General features: G+C 45.7%; 1 protein-coding gene and 1 long non-coding RNA gene across 5 annotated transcripts in view; one reads left to right on the top strand and one right to left on the bottom strand.

The window, feature by feature from the left end:
• Positions 1-48: 48 nt before the first annotated feature.
• LOC118671273 lies at positions 49-8,070 on the bottom strand. The gene is made up of 4 exons (XR_004972708.1): positions 7,952-8,070; positions 6,110-6,231; positions 3,351-3,450; positions 49-1,989 (listed from the first exon to the last, which is right to left on the bottom strand). It is a non-coding gene; the product is annotated as an uncharacterized LOC118671273 (long non-coding RNA).
• Positions 8,071-8,265: 195 nt separating this feature from the next.
• The window catches only part of ZNF652 (zinc finger protein 652), a 40,545-nt gene continuing 30,546 nt past the window's right edge, over positions 8,266-18,264 (top strand). Inside the window, exons 1-2 of one of the 4 annotated variants that reach the window (XM_036339266.1) lie at positions 8,270-8,565; positions 12,009-12,143. The gene's annotated coding sequence lies outside the window, so the exon portion shown is untranslated. Of the gene's footprint in view, positions 8,566-12,008; positions 12,144-14,074; positions 14,189-18,264 lie in introns of those variants that run through there. The other 3 variants (XM_036339269.1, XM_036339265.1, XM_036339267.1) reach the window with 3 other exon arrangements.

Raw genomic sequence — 18,264 nt, 5'->3', positions numbered from 1 at the left:
CCCCACTGGGGATGTGCCTGCAACCAAGGCACATGCCCTTGACCGGAATCGAACCTGGGGCCCCTCAGTACACAGGCCGACGCTCCATTTACCGAGCCAAACCAGTCAGGGCTGGGGACCTTTATTTGATGTGCCAGGGACTGTGCTAGTGCTAAGGGAGACGCAAGGTCTAAAGAGAGGCTCCATGCCCTCAAATGGCTTATTGTCCCAGGAAGGAACAGTTGGGCCCTTATCACATGGACCTGCTTTAACAGGAGTGCAATTGAAGTGCCGCAGAGGAGCAGGAAAGGAGCCCTAAGTTCCTCGAGGGAAAAGCAGGAAAGACTTCACAGAGGAGGTGTTATTTGAGCTGAGCTGTAGAAAGGATGAGGAATTTGCCAGACAAACACGTGAGCAGAGGGTGTTCAGGTGGAAGAAACAGCACATACAAAGGCATGGGAATAAGAGAGGGCGTGACCTGTTGAGGATCCTGGAGAAGTTCTGTGGGTAAAGACTGGGGTGGGGGAGAGGGGAGGGGGCAGTTAGGCAGATAACAGAAGGCCCTTGAATGCCTTGTAAAGCAGTTCAGATTTCCCTTTAGGCAATAAGGATTTCGTTTCCCGATGCTGCTGTAACAAATTACCACCAATTTAGTGGCTTAAAGCAACACGGATTTCTTCTCTAACAGTTCTGGGGGTCAGAAGTTTCAAATCAAGGTGTGGGCAGGTGGTGTTCTCTCCGGAGGCTCTGAAGCAGCTATGCGGTCCGCCAGGGAGCCAGTTAAAGACCTGGTGACCCACGCACCCAGGGTGGGCATGAGTGCGCCTACCAGCGTCGGTGGGCACCTGGGTCTGGGTCTCCCGCTTCCCTAATACATCGTTGGCCATCTTCTCTGTCTCCCATTCCCAGTACCAAGGAATGTGAAGCAATCAAAGTATTTCTCTCCTTCCTATTGCATCTTTATCTAAGAAACTCCAGAGGAGTTAGGGTGAATCTCCTGGTGGTTTTACCTGCAGGTAGCGTTGCCAGATAAAATAGAAGACATCCAGTTAAATTAGAATTTCAGATCAACCATGAATAACTTGAGTCTGTCTCAAATGTTACGATATTTTTAGTACTACTTTGTTAACCAGATTACTCTTTGATGCAATCTACAAGGTTGACTGGTATTCAAGCCCTGAAAATCCCAGTGCCTTCTTACAGGTAACTTTCTTTGCACAGTAGTAACCCAGGGAAGGAAGGCAGGCTTTGGCTCTAGAGAGATGGCGGGTTTCAGAACGATGAGGACTGGTCCCTCTTATTTCACTGTCATGAATGGTGATGGCTCTTCAGCCCTGACAGAGATCTTTCTGCTGCCCAGCTCTACGATTCGTTCCAGCTCAGTTCTTGCTCTGGATCTCGCCTGCCCATCTGTTTAAGCACACTGAAATCTTTTTCTTTTTCTTTTTTTAAAGGTGCTATACAATGCTGTCTTTGATCTTGACTAGGGATGATGATGAAGACTTTCATCATCTTTGAGATGCAGGTGACAGTGTGATTTTGAATCGAATGTGTAAAGTTTGCAGTAACCACTGTTACAGGAAACACAAACGCAAGAACAGTTGAAATCTGAAGGCTAGTAACTGTTGGCACTGGGGTTCGAGGAAGACTTTGGCTCCCAGGCTCCATCCCATGTGACTCCCATTCTAGAATGACCCTCCTCTTTTTACTTCCCTGAACCCCTCCTTCGAAATTTCCCTTCTTGGTCGGGGGGTGAGGAGGGGGTAGGAGGTGGGGATGGAGACCTGAGATCCTTCCATGTACCCTATCTTCAGGCCAGGGCTCAATCCTCCCAGCTAGAGCTTCACAAACACGGTCACTTCATGGTCATCTCCGGGCCACTCTCTGATGCAGCACGTGGCTCCGTCTGGTGCTCTCAGGCAGGACCTGAGTGTTCACATCAAAGTTGTGTAGATACTGGTGGTGGCCGATTTCCACATTTCTGAACTTATCCCTTTTACGCACTATTTTCTAAATGCAAAAGATTATAACAGTTCATGAAGCCCTAAGAAACCCTGGTTTGTACGGCTCTGTCAGTGAACTCACCCGCCCAGCCAATGGCAGCAGGCCGAACTGAATCCTCTTGCACCTCCAAGACTTCTAGAAAAAAGGTGGCCCTCCGGGGCCTGGGGAACTAATGACTTAATGCCTACAAAGCCCTAGAAACAACTTACTGCAGATAAGGTCTCATTATGGTTAATTGTTATTATTATTGTTGTGATTGTTCTCAGCCCAGCTCCTATGAAAGGCTGCCACAGCTCCGCTACAGACCTCAGGTCAGGGGTTTAATTAATACCTCCACTGAATGCCAGAGGCCCCAGGCACCATGTTGCCGCCCCCACATCCACGTCCTATCTCCCCTGAGCCCCGCCCACAGGGTCCTTTCCACCCTGGAATCTGCCCAGTTTCTACCTGAGTGGCTCCATCATGCTTCACTCCTGCCAACAGCTCCCCCTCCCAGCCCAGACCCCAGCTCTGCACCTTTCTCCTCCCTTCTCTGCCCCTCGCCCACAATCTCACCTCCCTCCTTTGATTTTGCCTTCTCTTTCCTGCAGTTTCCTAGCCCCCGCAACACGTCTTAGGGTGGTGGCCAAACAGTTCTCAGGAGCCAAGCCTTTGGGGGGGTCATGAAAACTAAGAGAGGGTTCCCTGCGCCCCACCTTTCTCCCTTTCAGTCCCCGCTTCCCAGGTCTCCCACCCCACCTTGGTGAACTTGGGGATTGTTCCTTAGGTGGTGAGGCCGGTTGGGTGGGTTGGCTGGTTTAGGGTTACGAAGTCTGGCACTAACTCACAGCCCCGTGCAACTGCCTTCTTTAATTAATTAACACCAATTTTTACAAAACCATCTCTTCCATTGGACCTCAGTACATGCCTCTGGGGCATATGTCACCTCAATTACAGACAACAATTAAGCGTGCTGCTGTAAAGAATCGGTGAGCCTCTTTAAAGACTCAAACACAATTAGGGCCTGACTACCTTAGAGCAGTGTGGTGCAGACAGAGCCTGAGGCAGGATCTACCCCCTCTTCTACCCCCTCACACACACTCCCACACACCCCAGGAATTGGGCTGCAGCGGTACACTTAGAGAGGATGCTCTGCTAGGCCCCTGCCCTCAGCTGCCCACACCCTAACCCAGAAAGCTAAGCTGTTGCAAGTGGGGTGGTGGCCTCACTTCACTAGTACCAATGTCCCTCAGATTCCAAAGCCCACCTCCCCACTGTCCTCACTGGCCATCTTGCATGAATAAAGATGAATCCAGGCCCTGGAACAATAAGACAGGGACTGAGTTGATCTTTCTTTCTATCAGTAAAGATGGTATATGCAGGGTTACCTGATGGTTTTGCAGTGGTTTGAATTAGGAAAATGGTTGAAGATGTTTCTTTTCTTTTTTTTTTTAATCCTCACCCTAGGGCATTTTTTCCCATTGATTTCTGGAGAGAGTAGAAGGGAGGGAGGAGGGGAAGAGAGAGATGGAAGAGAGAGAGGAGTGGGGAGAGAGAGAAAAAAACATCAATGTGAGAGAGACACATCAACTGGTAGCCCTAGCTCTAATCCTAACCCTGACCTGGGGTGCGGAACCTGCAACCTGGAGACCCAGGGTTTAGTTCCTTTCATGTGACCCTTCAAATCCAGACCCCATCTGTTGAAAAAAAAAATAGGGGGAACAACATTTTTCTGCCCTTCCTCCTTCCTGTGGAGGGAAGGATTAAATGGGGTAATGCAAAAGGAAGATTTGTAGAAATTGTCATATAAATATGGTTTTTAAAAAATTATCAAATGCATTTTGAGGAACATTTGAGAGCTCATTCCCCAGCACATGTTGTCAGTTTGGCTCAAATAAACTCATAAAAATTTTCTCTAAAAGAAAAAAAAAAGCATTTTGATGATAAGTTCACCAGAGTAATCAAAATCCAAACTCTGGGATGCTTCAAACGGAGAAGCTGATAAAAGAAACTGTAGCTGTGAACCCCATGACAGCCCCGGCCATGCATGTTGCAGTTAAAACAAGCTTGAGGCCCAGGCGACACTGGCTGTCCCAATAGCCCCGCTCATGTCTATCCCCAGGGCGGAACACAGCCGGCCTTTTAGTGCATCCTTCCTTTTTCTTCTAGGGCATTCTGGCATTTAACTTTTCACTAGAATTCAAGTAGGGGTGGTGGGCGGTGAGGGGCACAGAGTGAGGTGAGGTGAGAGGGACACATCGAATGGTAGCCCTAACCCTAACCCTAACCCTGACCCTGACCCCGGGTGGGGAACCTGCAACCTGAAGACCCAGGTTTTATAGTTCTGGTCATGTGACCCTTCAAATCCAGATCTCATCTGTTCAAAACAAATAGTGGGAACAACACAGAGGCCCAGGGCCCATACCCCTCTAGTTTGCATGCATATGAGTACATGCGTGTGCGTATGCATCCAAACCCCACGACAGAAAAGCCAAAAGCCCAGCTTGTGGCGCTGTCTCTCCACACTGTCCCTCAGAGCCCTGGGAAAAGGTGAATGAAAAGGGGAGTCCAGGACGGCTTTCTCCATTGTGTAAAAGGAGCAGTTCCCTGTGAGAAAGGCTCAGAGATGAGAATCGAGTAGTAATTCTTAGGAAAGGAATTACAAGGTATTAATGAACACGGTCAGCTTTCTAGAGTAGAACCCTAGGTACCCAATCTGGCAGACTCTAAGAACCATGCAATCCCCTCTTTTCACAAAGCTTAAAAGTAAAGTGATTGAGCAAAGGTCACAACACTCAAGTATGCGAGCCTAGGAGACCATGGCCAGGGCTCTGGTCTGGCTCCAAGTCTGGGTGCGGTAGGATGGGGCCATGTAGTTAATGCGTGGGCAGGCTCGCACTGGCCCCTCTATAAGTACAGGTGGTAAGAACTATAACTGACTAAGGGAACATCCCTGGAAACTTGAGGAGCAAAGAAATACAGTGAACAGGGGACTTGTACCAAGCCATCCAGTTCACGTCACAGAGACCAGATAGCTCTGTTGCTCTTTATTTTATTTTAAAATATATTTTTAGTGATTTCAGAGAGGAAGGGAGAGTGAGAGAGAGATAGAAACATCAATGATGAGACAGAATCATTGATCGGCTGCCTCCTGCACACCCCACACTGCGGATCGAGCCCGAAATCCAGGCATGTGCCCTGACCAGGAATCGAACTGTGACCTCCTGGTTCATAGGTCGACACTCAACCACTGAGCCACACTGGCCAGGCAGCTCTGTTACGCTTTAAATGAAATTTCTGAAGGTTTTTAGGACTGTCAACGTGTACAGAACTTTTTCCTAAAACTTTTTAATTAAAAAAAAAAAAAATGGGTTCTGCTGGTTTCTGACCACTGCCTTCATGAGAATGTTAATGGAGAATTCTACCCATGGCCAGAAAACCAGCTGACAGAAGTTTGATCTCCCAACAGTGCCAGGGGTGGGTGCTAACTGTTGTCTGCCATGACTGCTAAGCTGCAGTGCCAGCGCTGAAGAAGGGAGGCACTGAAATTAGTAGTCTGACTAAGAGCAAATGCCCTCTTCTTGTGACATGTCAAGTGATGACACTGGTTGGCAGCCCCCTTCTCTTGGTAGGTGTGTGAAGGGGAGGAGTTAAGAGAGAGCAAAGGAAATAGAATCTCCTTGCTAGCCCTGAGGCCCAAGGCCTTCCAAAGCACCAATCACCAAGGGTTCAGATACACGGAGGCAAGTCCCAGGGTCCTAGAGAGAGAAAGAAGGGGGAGGCGGGCATTGGATAAGGGAGATGTGGATGTTGAACGGAATATTAGAATTACTCTCCACCAAATGCCAAGGCTGCCTGTTTTTACTACAGAGGAATACGTAGCCGTTTTTCAGAACGGGCCTGTTAAACCCTCTGAAAGAACAGAAAGTGATGAACCTGGGTCTTGTTCTGGCTCCATTGTGTACTGGGCTGGGTGGCTTCGGCTGCACTATTAAACATTCCTTGGCTTGAACATCCTTCATTGGGAACAATACCTGCCCTGCCTGCCTCACAGGGTTTCTGGAAGATCTGATGAGATAATGAACCCAACCTCCCTGAAAAAACACCATAAAGCACTCCTCACACAGAAGGGAAGAATATTACTTACTGTTCTAATTACCAGGAGCCCGTCAGAGCGTTGGCCTGTGGGCGGAGAGTTCTAGAGAATGGAAGGTCACCTTGTTTCTTTAGCTGTCACTCTGCACCCCATCTCTTCCAGGCAGGACAGCCCTGACAGGGAGAGGGTGGGGAAGGGATCAAGTGTCCCAGAAGGCAAAGCGAGATGTTCTGGGCTCACCAGCCCCCACACATGCCAAGTCCTTTCTCGCATTGGATCTAAGTCTTTCCTTTTACTTCTTCAAGCTTATTTCTCCCTGTTCTACCCACAGATTTCTCTACCTGCTGAAACAGGACATCATTGTTAGTGTTTATCCACTATTGAAGAACATGACCCAAAGTTGCCAAATTACCATTCCTGGGGTCTCGAGTCAAAGTGTAATAAACACCAAGCATCTGCTTTTGGAAGGGACCTTGAAGAACCCCTTTATTTATAAAGTTTCAATGTCTTCCCTAACCTTATCCCAGATTCAGGAGATATATATATATATATATATATATATATATATATATATATATGATGCTATTTTGGGGAGAAGTGGCTGCATCTGTATTAAAACTGTGTGGAGATGTCAGCCTTAGTGCAAGAAAATTTATTAAGTGTGCTTTTAATAATAGGAGGCCCAGCCAGAACGGCTGAGTCGGTTGAGTGTTGTCCTGTGCACTGAAAGGCTGCCGGTTCAATTCCCGGTCAGGGCACTTGCCTGGGTTGCAGGTTCCATCCCTGGTTGGGGCGTGTATGGAAGGCAACTGATCAATGTTTCTCTCTCCCTCGCACTTCTCCCTCCAAAATAAAAAAATATATATTTAAAAAATAATAGGAGAATTACGTAATTAGGATAAGATTTGAAAAACATCAAGCCCCAGCCGTTTTGGCTCAGTGGATAGAGCACTGGCCTGAGGACTGAAGGGTCCCGGGTTCCATTCCGGTCAAGGGCACATGCCTGGGTTTCGGGCTCGATCCCCAGTAGGGGGCGTGCAGGAGGCAGCCAATCAATGATTTTCATCATTGATATTTCTATCTCTCTCCCCCTCTTCCTTCTTCTCTGAAATCAATAAAAATAAATAAAAAGTATTTTAAAAAGAAAAACATCAAGGAAGTTTGGATTATGGTGAGAAAAGGTCAAGATCCTTCAAGTTGCTGTCTCAGGGCTTCTCTTGCCTCCTTCATTTCCCTTCTCTGTACTCCAAGCACCTTCCATTATGGATACCCTCTCTTGGCTCTCAACTGGGATAAGTGCTAACTTGTTAGCTAATAGTAGCATTAATTATATTAATGATTAATAGCTAATTAGTCATAATGCTGTAATGCTTACAATGGAGGCTTCCTTTCTTGCAGCAGCTCTATGTCTCAAGCCCACACACATCCCCTTCCCTATTCCTGGCCATGGAACGGGCGAGCGCCGCTCTCAAACTGTTTTTCACACCATTCTGGCAATCTCTAAATGTCTCCACTTTTTACTGGTTTTTCTCACTCATCTGGCCAGTGATCACACTGCGTATTAGCTTGCCTCCTTTATGTCTGTCTTCTGTCACTCACATCGCCCTTCCTGTCACAAGGAGGCCACGGTCAAGATTTTTTCCTCTTTTTTCACTTTATCTCATAAGCCAAAGGCTCTTCTACTTCTAAGTCTCATTTGGGCTCACTTTTCAACTTTGGCCCCCGCTTTCTTCACTTCGCCTCCGCCTAATCCTCACCCGCCCCCTGTCCTGTCTCGTGCGGTCCCGCACCCCCCGCCCCCAGCTCCCGCCCCCTCGGCGTCTGGGCTTCCTTTCTGCAGCCACGCCCCCAGCCCCCGGGAGGGCGCTGCGCACGCGCAGTGCGCGCCTTTACCTGGGCGCCCGGGAGTGGGCGGAGTGGGCGCGGGCGGGGGTGGAGCGGGGGCCGGCGGTTATCTGGTCGGCGGAGCGCTCACGCGGTGGCGGGAGGGAGAAAAGGTGCACTCGGGCCGGCCCCAGGCCTGCGCATGCGCGCCGCCGCGCCCAGCGGCCGGGATGCCAGGGGGCCGGGCGGAGGGAGGTGTCGGGATCCCTGTTGGGCGGGGGGTGGGGGGGGCCGGCGAGGGACGGGGCCGCGGGCGCGCGCGCGCTCTCGCCGCCGCGCTCCCCTCCTCCCCGCCCCCCGCTCCGCACACACATCCACACGCGCACACCCCCTCCCCTGCCTCCCTCCCCGCGCGCCGCCCGCCCCGCCGGCCCCGCTCGCCCTCGCGCGCTCGGAAGGGAGTCGCGAGACGTCGGAGCGGCGGCCACGTAGCGCTGCGGCGGCGGCGGCGGCGGCGGCCGAGGCCGGGTTTGCGGAGCGGCCCTGAGGACGGACGTTGGGCAGGGGGGAGGGGCCGGCCCGGCCGGCGGTTGTTACTCGAGCACCGCGGCTACAGGGCCCCGCCGCAGGATGGACCGCCGAGGCGGCGGTCGGGGCGGCGGAGGCGGAGGCGGCCGGCCCGGGTGAGTAGGGACCCCAGCCCCCCCCTCCACGCACACGCCGCCGACGCGGCTGCGCCCCGTGCAGCCGTCCGCCTGGCCGGCCGGGGCTCCGGGCGCCGGGGTAACCCTTCGCCGAGGCAGCTGCGTGCACTAGGCCGGAGCAGCCCCCATCCGGCTGGGAGGCCCCGGGCGCTGTGCTCCTCTGGCCCCGCGCTTGGGCCGGGGGCGCCCGCCTCAGCTCCCGGATCCGGGCTGGGCTTCAGTTGTGCAGAGTCCGCTGGCCCCGAGGCTGAGGGGGCTGGGTCTGCACGGGTTCGCGGGCCGAGGGGAGGTTTGCATCCGTCCCCGACGAACGTGCTGCCCTGCAGCTGGCGGCTTGCACCCGCTGCCTCCCCCGCCCAGCGGTGGCGCCCGGACCTCCCACCCCCGGAGTATTGTGCCGCCCGAGATCAAATGCATCTCGTGTGCAGCCTCCCCACACTCACCCCGGGGGGCAATGCCGACCTTTCTCCACCCCCCTCCGCCTCCCCTCCAACCCAGCTCTGCTGAAGACTCCTAGATGGGAGACACTGGAGGCAGTGACACCCCTGTTCCCTGGGCGCATAACGTGTTCATTGTCGAAGGATGTCTCCCCTAGAAAAGCTAACCGCCCCTGCCTCACCCTCCAAGTCTGCCTTCACAATTTAAGATCCCATATGCTCTTCTTTGAAGAGGGCCAATCTCTGATCACATCTAGTTCCTCCCTCCCCCACCACACACACACACACACACACACACACTTCCTGATTGCTGAGCGGCCACTGTCATCGCGATCCATTGTCAGGAATGGCTTGTCCCAATCACAGGAATGTGCTTTTGCCTTGGGAGAAGGGTGCTTGCCACACCATGTTCTCGGGATGTGTCTCCCTGAGCCTGTCTTTGATTGTCCCCCTGCTCAAGCAGCGTTATTACAGTGTTTCCCTTCTGTGCGTCTCCAGGGGACCCTCAGTAATAGCCTGAGTGATGCTTTTGCCCGGTTATTTAGACACCTATGGTGTAGGGGAAATTTCTTCTTCTTTGGCTGTCATGTTTAACATCTATCCTCAAGGAGTAGTAAATAAGGCAATATTTTGGGAAGATGGTGTGGGCTCACCCCCAGATGGTCAGGCCGGTATTGTTCTGGAAATGGCCACAAGCACACACATGCTTTGTTGACAACATGTGTGTGCCTAGGGAGTGCAGAGCTGCTGTGGCTGGCATGTGTGTGTGTGTGTGCAGAATGCAGGTGATGTTCCCATGTGAAGCTGCGTGGAGAGTGGCGAGCTGCCCTGTGATCCCGGGAGCCGGCAGGCAAAGCTTGGTTGTTGGCATGAGGACTGTGCACATGTGTTTAGCTAGAGCCAGCCGTTCTCAACCTGTGGGTCGCGACCCCTTTGGCGGTCGAACGACCCTTTCACAGGGTTTGCCTAAGACCGTCCTGCATATCAGATATTTACATGACGATTCATAACAGTAGCAACATTACAGTGATGAAGTAGCAACGAAAATAATTTTATGGTTGGGTCACAACATGAAGAACTGTATTTAAAGGGCCAGAAGGTGGAGAACCACTGGTAGACGCTGCCGTTGGTATAATTTTGTTTACAATGTTCACTGCTGAGTTTCAGTGTATCTGGAAATGCCTACTTGAGGGGTTCTTAACCTTTCTTTGAGGTCACTGAAGCCTTTTTGGGTGCTCTTGGTGAAATAGACATGGTTTTGTGTGTAATTACAGTCATCTTGAAGCTGGTTTGGGGACCTCAGGATAAGATCTATATTATGAAAAAGTGAAAGGAACTTAAGTTTTGCGTGGGGTGGAGGGGATTTGTTTTTGTTTTTCTTAAGGCTTGACATGACTTTGCTCCTAAGCAATAAGCAACAAAACAGATTGTACATGTGTTCTTCCTTGTGTTTTGTTATTTTTATTGCCGTGAGTTAGATATTTGTAAGGTAGCATTTCCCTGTCTTCCTATAAAAAGCATGTATGTGAGAGTTTCACAAAGTTAAAACAGGAGTCAGAATAATTTGTCTACATTTGACCACTTGGTAATGTATGTTCCTTGCACTGAATTCTAATTTCAGCCGCAAAGTCAGTGGTCTGTTTTATGATGCCTGTCCAGAACCTTTATTTGTTGGTTGAGGTTGACCTGATCTCTTACAAGACTTTATCGTTCCCCTAGTAGAGCACCTGCTCCATGAGGAAGATTTTTTTCAACTTTATTAAATATTATTGCATATCTTTATTCCAGGTGACAAGTTGCCATCAAAAGCATCCATTTTTAAATTTTGTTATAATGGAAGGATTTTAATTGTAGTTAGGGAGTTTAGGCTCCATGTTTTAAAATCTAGAACCGGGGATGAACATTGCACCAGCCTGTCAATAAGTAGGGGGCAGCCGTCAGCTAGTCTTTAAATCATTCTGCATTTTGATCATATTTCATTCCAGCTTCGCGAAAGTGTCGTGATGGGCAGTGACATTAAAGAAGCACAGTCTCCAGCTCTCCAGGAGCTTCCAATTCTGACAATATTTTCCACTTAAAGAATCCTTTGAGACCTTAAATTTTTTTGCATTTTGGGGGTTTGAGAGGCTAGGGCAGTGGTCGGCAAACTCATTAGTCAACAGAGCCAACTATCAACAGCACAACGATTGAAATTTCTTTTGAGAGCCAATTTTTTTTTTTTTTGAGAGCCAAATTTTTTAAACTAGATAGGTAGGTACATTGTTATTAACTTAATTAGGGTACTCCTAAGGCTTAGGAAGAGCCACACTCAAGGGGCCAAAGAGCCGCATGTGGCTCGCGAGCCGCAGTTTGCCAACCACGGGGCTAGGGAATTCATTGTCTTAACAGCTTTGGGGAAGGCAAGGGAGCCTTGGAATCTTGCATAGAATCTGTTCCACATAGCTGAAGAGTAGCATTTATTCTAATAAATTATGTAGTGTACCCTAAGAAGTTTGGAAGAATGCTGAGATTGCAAATATCACATTTTTTATTGTCTAATAAACATGCTTGAAGTGGTTTATATTACAGGTTATGTTTTTTGTTCGTGTCATGCCTGAAATTTTACTGTCGGAAATTATTTGCCTGTCCTGAACCCAAACCATTTCAAAGTTGCAAATATTAGTATGTCACTTTGCTTTGTCAGCATAGTATAGTGACAGATCATTAAGATCTTGGGACAGGGTGCTTCCCTTGGTTTTTAATATTGCAGAACCTCTTCTGACCAGTCGCTTACCTAGTTAAACACCCACATACCACAGAGCAGCTGATCATATAGCACATGCGGCTGTGAGAACAGCACGCTCTCTGCCAGATTCAGGGCTTGGAAGCTGGAAAACAATTGCATGGCAGTGAAACACCAGGAGTAGTGGTGCCAGCAGCTCCCTCGTTAATGCAAACAGCCCGCTGTAGTTTCTTCAACACTCTTCTTCGACACCCTTCCCGTAGGAGGTTTCAGATCAGCAGCCCCTACTCGAGGGAGACAGCACCTACTGTCTGCAACTGTGGCCTCAAGATCTGATGCGTGACGCCCAGAGCTGTTTCCATTTCTGCTCTCAGTATGGGAAGCCACCTTGTAGTGTGGTAAGAAAATACTTTTCAAGTCTGTAGAGAAAAAGTTGATTAGTAATGCTCCTGATGTGATTTTGTCCTTGCTTGTCTGAAGCCTATTGAAGTGAATTGTAAAAACAAACTGTTTTTAAAAAAGCCCTTTTCTAAAGGGTTTTAGATAATTTGACCAGAAATACTCTCGAGTTTCATTTCCCTTGTTCTAAAAAGTCAGTTGAGAGACAGCCAACAGCACAGTTTGCAAGGCCTGTGGATTCTCTTGCATTTTGAACCGTAGCCTTTGGAGCTAGTTATCCTCAAGGAGGTGACTGCATTTCCTTGCTGGGAACTCTTGGGTCTTGTGCTTCGGTTTGATATTTTTCTCAGCTGTTTGCCCTCGTGTCCAGCAGTTAGCACGTGAATCTACTCTGATAGAGGTGCCCTGGTTCTGCAGTGAGTGACTCCAGCAGCTAGGCTCTAGCTGCTGCTGGAGGGGGAGCAGGGAGCTGCTTCTTTGGAGCCGGGCAGGACTGGGTTTGAGTCCCGGCTCCACCACTTACTGGCTTCATGGCCTTGGGCAAGTCACCCTGACCTCGCTGGTCTCAGTTTCCTCGTCAGCGGATTGGAATTTGCTGTGAGGACTGGAGATAATACATGAAACCTCTAGCACGGTTCCTAGCGCTAGTATTGAGGGAGTATTAAGGACTCAGTAAATGGTAAGGCACCGTTGGTGTGGAGTGTAACTACAGATTGTTTTGGCTTCCAAGATGTAGAAGTCTGGTGCTGCAATCTGCATACTTTCATCTGTGCAGATTTGGGATGAAAAGTTGCAAATATTTGTCTTGGAGCGTACCTCAGTCTTGCAGGTGCAGCGTGCTTATTGGAACTTTGATATGTTGCTGTATGGCTGGCTGAACTTGGTAGACAATAAAACTTGGCTCCTAGTTCTAGTGTTCCCCACAGGCTGTGCTTGTTTTAAGCCTATTCAAGTTTATACGGTAAAAGGGGTGTTTTAAGACATTAATGTATCTCAATGAGTTCTGTGTCCACAGTTGAATCATGTGCAAAGCCTCGTGTACATTTTCATGGTTAATGAAAGCCACAGAGTGCTTGCTAGAATCAGTGACGACATCAGATGCTTTTTCAGTTAATCTGTTTATTTATATAGCAGGTATCTTTGATTTTTACAAACATTTAGGAACATTTTCTCTTAAAGATTCCTCTTGCTCTTCCGAGGTTCAGTTATAAACTGTTATTAGAGCTAGCTAGAGGTTTGAGTGCCTTCGGCATTTTTGCTTTGGTGGGAGAAGGAAACAAAGGTAAGGTTCCTTTACCTATCTGATTTGACCAACTCTCCACTTCAGGCCTATTCCTACAGATTGTGTGTAGTTCCCAGCCTTGTTTTTAACCAAAAAGGGAGTTTTATGGTAAACTATGACTTTTTTAAAAACAATTTAAGAGATTGATTACTTTGAAAAGTAGATTCAAGGGCATGATTAGAGTTTTATTCAGTGCATAGAGCTTTTAAAATAGGATTTCTTAGTCTGTCACTTTTGCAGGATATTATTGTGATAAGTCTGTGAGCCCACGAGTTACCTAGAGACTTTTCACATAAGGTAGACACATCAGGATTACCTCAAGGGAATCTGCTAATCTTTATTTTCATTTATTTTTGAGCCAGCTCTAGGGGCTTGCCCATCAGTGGAATCAGTCACTGGTATTGGATTGATGATAAAGACGGATTGGTAAACAATGATCTTAGCCTCGCTCACCTTGATTTTGCAGGACACTTGAAAAAACTTAATCTTGGCCAGAATGTTTAATAATAGCACTTATGCTATGTGAACCCAGACTGACTAAACAAATACAATTTAGATGATTGAGTTATGTATCTTTTTCTCAATTATAATACCTTTTTTTTTTTTTAGTTAATCCTTACCTGAAGATATTTTTCCATTGATTTTTAGAGAGTGTAGAAGTGAGGAGGAGAGACACAAAGAACTATCGATGTAAGAGAGACACATCAATTGGTGTCTCCCTCACGCATCTGACCAGGACCTGGGATTGAGCCTGCAATTGAGGTACATGCCCTTGACTGGAATCGAACCCCGGACCCTTCAGTCTGTGGGTGGACGCGCTATCCACTGAGCCAAACCAGCTAGGGCTATACTATATATATATATATATATATATATATATATATATATATATATTTATTTATATATATTTTTTTAAAATATATTTTATTGATTTTTTACAGAGAGGAAGGGAGAGAGCTAGAAACATCGATGAGAGAGAAACATCGATCAGCTGCCTCCTGCACATCTCCTACTGGGGATGTGCCCGCAACCCAGGTACATGCCCTTGACCGGAATCGAACCCGGGACCTTTCAGTCCGCAGGCCAACGCTCTATCCACTGAGCCAAACCGGTTTTGGCAGGGCTATACTATATTTTTTAAGTAAACTTTTTCTTGGGAAGGAGGGGTGCTATTTTTTTAACTATTGTTTTTTCTGGTTTACCTAGAGTAAAATGGCCTAGTAGATAACAAGATGCTTCTGTCAGTTTCTAGATAAACCAGTCAGTGTGTGGTGAGAAGGGATTGTTGGAAGAGAACAAATAGGAATGATGCAAAGAATGACTGTAGCTGAATTTTTTGCTCTTTACTATGCATGTGGCATCAGAGGGTTATGACTCTTACTTGGATTTCACAGAGTATCAGCATTGGGTAGCTCCGTTTGTCTTTAATGCTAGGGAAGAATATAGTCTTTATTATATTTATACTTTTCAGCTTTAAATATTTTATTCAATTTGGGGGATTCAATGGGACATAACTTCTAATTAATCAATGGGACATAACTTCTTAAGTCACTCTGTTACTTATAAAATGAGATTTATAACTAGACCCTTATGAATTGTTTTCACCCTTTTGAATGTGTCATTTTAATATATCTAGAGTAATATCAGTGGCCTGTGAACATTGAAACACATAGTAAAGTGTGTTTGTTTGAGGAGGTGGCAAGTAGAGTGTTGGTGATCTCAATTATATGGACAAATCTGTATTCTTTTCAGTTCCTCTTAAGACTGTAACCCCGATGCCCAGGGACTTTCCTGTATTCATGTACTATTAGAGAGCCTTACAATTTTCTCTTCCTTTCTTCTTTCCTTCCTTCCCTCCTTCCTTCCTTTTTTTTTCTTTTCTTCCTTCCTTTGTTCCTTCCTTCCTTTGCATGTAAAATCAGTTAAATTAACTCAGCAAAAGTTTAGAAAAAACTAAATGCCCATCAGTGTAGAATTGGTTAAATAAATTAGGGTATAGTCATGAAATAGAACAGGTTTTATATAGCTGCAAAAAGAATGAAGAAACTGTATATTGCTGTGGAAATCTTTAAGCTGTATTGTTAATGAAAATAACAAGGCATATAACGTGCATAGAATGTGTTACTGATTGTAAAAAAGTTGGGTGGGGATTTCCCTACATATTACAGAATAACTCTAAGAAACAAATAATCTGTTTATCAGAAACTTGTATTGGTTGTCAGTTGGAAGAGTGAACTGGATGACTGAGGCAACTGGGTTGGAGGGAGATGCTTCGCTGTATTTTTTTTTAAGTAAAATTTTAATTAAAGTAGACAGTAACATAGAAAAGTAGGGAATTCATAGGTATACACAGAAGAATCATAGAATCTTCTGTATAGTCAGCAGATTACATAGGTTATTTATAGAACCAGAAGCAGCCTCTCCTATCCCTCCCAGTGACTGCTCTCCCAAAGGTTGCCCCTATTCTGAGTTCTATCATCATAGGTTAGTTTTGCTTGTTTTTGTTGTTTTTGAGCTTCTTATAAGTGGAATACAATATGGACTCATTTGTACTATGTACTGAAGGAAGGAAATGAGAATCGCCTACCCATATTGTATATAACAATAGTTTATTCTCATGTAATACTCCATTATATGCTAGCTATAATAATAAAAGGGTAATATGCTAATTAGACCAGACATCCTTCTGGATGAAGGGGGGGAGGGAGGGAAGCGCTGAGCCCCTTGCACGAATTTCATGCATCGGGCCTCTAGTATATTATCATTTATTTGTTCATACTACCATTGATGAACATTCAGGTTGTTTCTGGTTTTGGCTAGCATGAGTAATGATGCTCAATTTACTACATGTTCTTCTGTTCTTAAGACTTTTGATTCATGCGAATGTATACCTATTAAATATATATGTATATATTTTTAATCCTCACCTGAGGATATTTTTTCCATTGATTTTTTGAGAGTGGAAGTGAGGGGGAGAGACAGAGAGAGAAACATCGATGTGAAAGAGATACATCGATTGGTTTCCTCCTACATGCCCCCAGCTGGTACGTGTCCTTGACCGGGACTCAAACCCAGGACCCTTCAGCTCACAGGCCAGTGCTCTATCCACTGAGTCAAACCAGCTAGGGCTATTTTTTTTTTAAGTGCCCCCTCCCTAGCCAAGTAGCTCAGTCAGTTGGAGCGTCTTCCTCCACACCAAAAAGTTAGTTGTCTGTTCGATTCCTCGTCAGGACACATACCTAGGTTGTGGTTCAATCTCTGTCCAGGCACATGTGGGAGGCAGCCAATCAATGTTTCTCTCTCACATCTATGTTTCTCTCTCTCTCTCCCCTCCCTCCCACTCTCTAAACATCAGTTAACATGTCCTCAGATGAAGATTTTTAAAAAATAAAAGTGTCCCCTAATTGATCCATAGGAAAATTGTAATGTCCTATTTAAAATTAAATATTAAGATACTTAGAGGGGCAAAGTAATTTCAAGCCATTTCTTTTTACATTCTCAAAGACCTGGCTTGTATTTTCACAATATTAAGAGAGTTCCCAAGCCAAACTTGGGAGAAAACTCTGTATTCTTTTATCCTTAAAGGAGTTAAGTATGATGGAAAAATGTCTTAAAAATAATTATAGCTCTTGCAGGATTTGTTTTTGTAACTGCTAAATATTTATTTTACTATCTCATTTCATAATATTGAAATCACAATCCTTTGTGAATTGCTAATTATTAAAAATATTTTTACTTAATGTAATTTTAATAACTGCCAAATATTTAAACTCTTTGGAAACCCAGGGTTTTAAACAAATAGCAACATGAAAAACTTAAGTATAGGTAACCTAGTTTTGAATATTTAGAAATTAGGTAGACCTATCAATGACTCGGTGGTGGCATATAATTATATGTACACTGCACTTTAATAACGGCTGAGGCCTCATCATTTCTATTAAAGACTGCATTTGATCAGATTTTTTGCTTTAATTGCAGTAATGCCATTTCCCCTTCTTTTTGCCCAAACATGGGAATAATAATTAAAGTATAAACATGTAAAGCCGTGGTTCTCATCCAAAGCCAGTTTTGCCTCCAGGGGACATTTGACAATGTTTGGACACATCTTTGTCACGAGTGGGACCAGGCGTGTGCTATTGGCATCTAGTGGGTAGAGGCCAGTGATGTTGTTAAATATTCTAGCAAAGAATTCTCTGGTCTAAAATGTCAACTGTGCTGAGGTTGAGGGTTGAGAGACCCTTCTGTGAAGCAGCTAATTAAACTGATGCTATTAGGCAGGTAGGATTTGAGCACTTCGTTAGACTTAGCATATGAAACTCACATTTAGTTTATCTAGTCTAGAGAAGAAAATAAGCTAGATAATTTTCTAAATAATAATAGAGTTTTAAATATGAAGACTGATCTTAATATAAGTTTTAGTGGACAAGTCATCTTTTTCTTAATAGGCTATTTGTAGTTTCTTAGTGGGTAAAGCCAGATTATCTTAGAATATAGCTGTTATCTAAAAGGTTATTCACAAAGAGAAAAAGAATAATCTTTATATATACTACACAGCAAAAACTTTTAGAGGTATAGGTTTTTTCAAAAGCAGATACATTTTTACTTTTATAGCTGTTTGACATAAAATATTTTTGAAGCTCACATCATATGGTAACCTTAAAAACACTTAATATTGCTAAGTGCGAAGATGTTTAACTTAAATTTGGAAAATACATACATAGTAGAAAAAGATCTAATTTCAAATGGCAATTTCTTCCTGTTTCGTTCAGGTAAAGAATATATATACATTTCTGCATCTATTCTAACTTGTCTGGTATTATCACAAAATCCAAAAGATA

Source organism: Myotis myotis, unplaced genomic scaffold (assembly GCF_014108235.1).
Source record: "Myotis myotis isolate mMyoMyo1 unplaced genomic scaffold, mMyoMyo1.p scaffold_m19_p_17, whole genome shotgun sequence".
Classification (NCBI taxonomy): Eukaryota; Metazoa; Chordata; class Mammalia; order Chiroptera; family Vespertilionidae; genus Myotis; species Myotis myotis.
The sequence above is the reverse complement of the archived record's forward strand: the minus strand, read 5'-3'. Positions and strand labels throughout refer to the sequence as shown.